Source organism: Orycteropus afer, unplaced genomic scaffold, assembly GCF_000298275.1.
Source record: "Orycteropus afer afer isolate SDZICR_OR568_19922 unplaced genomic scaffold, OryAfe1.0 scaffold00175, whole genome shotgun sequence".
NCBI lineage: Eukaryota > Metazoa > Chordata > Mammalia > Tubulidentata > Orycteropodidae > Orycteropus > Orycteropus afer.
In genome coordinates this window covers 492,016-496,556 of record NW_006921762.1, presented here as the reverse complement: position 1 = coordinate 496,556, position 4,541 = coordinate 492,016, and the positions used below count along the sequence as shown (strand labels likewise).

Below are 4,541 nucleotides of genomic sequence, written 5' to 3'. Positions count from 1 at the left end.
GAAGGTTGGGCAATCCTACTTCCGTAGTGATACTGCCTCGGAAACCCAAGGAGGGGTCGCTATGAGTCAGGGCTGACTCGACGGCACATAACAACAACAAAACAATAGCAATAAAGGAAATGATAATACAATTCATAAACAAATAGGGCTCAGCACAGAAAATTATATGGAACAAAGAAATCTGCAACACCATGAAAAAACACATAACAAAATAACAGCAATAAATTCACACTTGTCAATAATTACACTGAATGTAAATGGATTAAAAGCACCACTAAAGAGATGAAAAGTCGCTGACTGGATACGAAAACATAACCTATCAATATGCTGTCTACAAGAGATTCACTCACCTGAGACACAAAGTCAAAAACAGACTAAAAATCAAAGGTTGGAGAAGGATATAGCAAGCAAACAGCAATCAAAAAAGAGCAGGAGTGAAAATATTAATTTTTCATAAAGTAAACTTTAAGATAAAAACCCACCATAAGAGACAGGAAGTGCATTGTATAATGATAAAAGGATCAACTGAACAAGAGGCCATAACCATAATAAATATTTATGCACCCAATGAAAGAGCCACAAAATACATAAATTAGACTAACAGACTTGAAAAGACAGATGACTCTACAGTAAAAGTAGGAGACATAAATACACCACTTCCAATGAAAGATACAATAACTAGAAAGAAACTCAACAAAGACACAGAACTAAACAAAAGAATCAGGCAACTTGACCTTATAGACAGACATCTACAGAGTACTTCACCCAACAACAGCACAATATACATTCTTTTACAGTGTACATGGAACATTCTCCAGGACAGACCATATGTTAGGCCACAAAGCAAGCCTCAATAAATTTTAAAACACTGAAATACTACAAGGTACATTCTGAGATTACAGTAATATAAAACTAGAAATCAACATTAGGAAGATGAACGGAAAAAGAGCAAACACATGGAAACTGAGTAACACCCTCCTGAAAAACTACTGGGTAATAAGAGAAATAAAAAAAAAAATTAAAAATTTCCTTGAATCAAATGAGAATGAAAACTGAACATACCAAAATCATTGGGACACAGCAAAAGCAGTGATCAGAGGGCAATTTATAGCAGTAAATGCAAACATCAAAAAAGAAGAAAGAGCCAAAATCAACACATTAACCCAACATCTTCAATAATTAGAAAAAAGAGCAGCAAAAAATGCCTATAGTCATCAAAAGAAAAGAAATAAAAAAGATTCAAGGAGAAATAAATGTAACAGAAAACAGAAAGAGAATAGAAAAAAATCAACTAGATCAGAAATTGCTTCTTTGAAAATATAAGTAAAATCGACAAACCATTGGCAAACTTAACAAAGGAAAAGCAGAAGATGTAAATAACATGAATGAGAAATGAAGTGGGCGATGTCACAGAAGGACCAAATGAAATAAAAAGGATAATGTCAGGATACTATGAAGAACTGTAGGAGCTCCGGTGGCGTATTGCCTAAGGCATTTGACTGCTAACCAGAAGGCTGGAGGTTCAAACCCACCAGCCACTCCTCGGAAAGAAGGTTGGAAAATCTACTTCTGTACAGATACCGCCTCGGAAACCCAAAGAGGTGTCACACTATGACATGAATCAACTTGATGGCAGCGAGTTTGGTTTGGTTTTGGTTATGAAGAGCTATACACCAACGAATTTGAAAACCTAGAAGAAATGGATAGATTTCTAGAAACACATTACTTACCTAAATTAACACAGACTGAGGTAGAAAATCTGAACAGACTCATAACAAAATAAATTGAACAAGTCATAAAAAAATTACCAACAAAAAAAGTCCTGGTCCAGATGGTTCCATTGGAAAACTCCACAAAATATTCAGAGAAGAGAGCAGCTATCAATTTTACTGAAACTATTCCAGAACACAGAAAGGGATAGAATCCTCCCAAATTCATTCTATGAAGCAAGCATAACCCTGATACCAAAACCAGGCAAAGACACCACTAAAAAGGAAACCAATATTCCTCATGAATATATATAGGTGCAAAATTTAAAAAAAAAAAAAATCCTAGCGAAAACACTCCAACAACATAGCAAAAAATAATAAACATGACCAGGTGGGCTTCATACCAGGTAGGCAAAGAGGATTCAACATTAAAAAAAACAATCAAAGTAATCCATCACATAATTAAAATAATGGAAAAGAACCACATGATCCTATCAGTCGATGCGGAAGAGGCACTGGATAAAATTCAACACCCATTCCTGATTAAAAACTCTCAGAAAAATAGGAATAAAGGGGAAATTCATCTACATAATAAAGAATACAAACACACACAACCAACAGCACAGTCCACATTATTTGCAATAGAGAGACTGAAGCATATTCCTTGAGAATGGGAACCAGACAAGAATGCCTTCTATCACCCACCACTCCTATTCAATATTGTATTAGAAGTCCTGTTGTTGTTGTTGTTGTTGTTGTTATGTGCCGTCGAGTCAAACCCGACTTCTAGCAGGGTAATAAGGCAAGAAAGGGAAATGAAAGGAATCCAAATTGGTAAGGAAGAAGTAAAACTAACCCTCTGTGCAGATGATATGAACCTATACATAGAAAACCCAAGAGACTCAGTAAGAAAACTACTGGAACTAATTGAAAGATTTATCAGAGTGGCAGGATACAAGATCACACACAAAAATCAGCTGGAATCCTCTATTCCAGCAAAAAGCTCTCTGAAAAGGAAATAAAGATATCAATACCTGTAGTATTGATACCTGTAATAACTGTGGTAGTTAAGGTTGTGTATCACCTTGGCTGGGCCTGGTTGAGTGGCTGGAGAGCTGGTGGTAGTTATTCCCCATGATGAGACTGGCAATCAACTCCATGGTGGAATCTGCCATAAGCAGCTGAGTAGCTGCCTTTGGGATGTCGTCTGCTTCCTGTATATAAACAGCAGCTTTGGGAATGGTCTCTAGTTTACGGCATGCTTGAACCCTGCAGGTAGCCAAATCGTTATTCAACAGCCTACCATGCTCTGCCGATCTTGGGACTTTCAACAGACTTGAATTAGTGGCCTACCATGTTGCTTGGTAACATTGGGACTGTGCCTTTTTACTTGTCAACCTTGGGTTTGTCAGCCTCAGCAGTCAGCAGCTGCCAGTCTGAGTGAAGAAAAGGCTCCAGCAGCTGTCTGAGTGACGAAAAGCCTCTGGCTTCAGTGGGCCAGGAGTAGGAGGCAAACCTGAAGTCCAAGGTTGAAGGGCTTTCACCCAGTCCCTAGAGTCTGACACTTTGAACTCAGACATAAAGTTTCCAAACTGTAAAAGAATAAACTCCTGTTTGTTTAAGTCATTCCAATTGCAGTATATTCCTGTCAGAGTGGCACTAGGTAACCCAAAACAATACAATTTACAATAGCTACCAAAATATAAAATACTTGGGAATAAATATTACCAGGAACACAAAAGACCTATACAAAGAAAACTACAATATGCTACTTCTAACAACTGCAAGAGATCAGATAAATGAAAGAATATACTATGCTCAGGGATAGGAAGACTGAACATTGTGAAAATATCAATATTATCCAAAGCAATATACACATTTAATGCAATTTCGATCCACAATCCATCAACATTCTTTAAGGAAATGAAAAACAAATCACTAATTTTATATGGAAAGGAAAGAGACCTGTATAAACAAAGCACTACTGAAGAACAAGGTAGGAGTTCTCACTCCCAGATCTCAAAACCCACTATACAACCACAGTTGTCAAAACAGAGTGGTATTTGTAAAACAACAGATACACAGACAGTAGAATAGAACTGAGAACCCAGAAGTCAATCCATCATCCATCGACCTATGCTCAGTTGATCTTTGACAAAGGGCCGAAATCCATTAAATGAAGAACAGATAGTCTCTTTCACAAATGGTGCTGGTAAAACTGGATATCCATTTGCAGAAAATGAAACAAGATCTAAACCTCATAGCATACGCAAAAACTAACTCCAGATGGATCAGAGACTTAAATATGAAACCTAAAACTACAAAGTTCATCAAAGAAAAAGTAGCAGCAAACACAGAGGTCCTAATTTATGGCATAAATAGACTGTCAAGCATAACAAAAACTGCACAAACAGCGGAAGATAAACTAGATGATTCAGACCTTCTGAAAATTAAATTCTTATGTGCATTAAAAAAACTTCCTTAAAAGAGTAAAAAGAGAACCTACAGACTGGGAAAAAATATTCAGTAACGATATATCTGACAAGGGACTTATCTCTAAAATGTATAGAAAACTCTTAACACATCAACATCAAAAATACAAACAACCCAATTAAAAATGGGCAGAAGACATGAGCAGAGAGTTCTCAAAAGAAAATATTCAGGCAGTCAACAATCACATGAAGAAATGTTTGTGATCATTAGCCACTGTTGTTGTTACGTGCTATGCCATCGAGTCGAGTCGGACCCGACTCCTTGTGTTTCTGAGGCGGTATCACTACAGAAGTAGATTGCCCAACCTTCCTTCTGAGGAGTGGCTGGTGGGTTTGAACC

The 4,541-nt window shown here is 37.1% G+C and overlaps 1 protein-coding gene across 1 annotated transcript in view; it reads right to left on the bottom strand.

Moving 5' to 3' along the window:
• Positions 1–4,541, bottom strand: part of COP1 (COP1 E3 ubiquitin ligase) — a 377,440-nt gene that overhangs the window by 83,680 nt on the left and 289,219 nt on the right. The window lies entirely within an intron of this gene.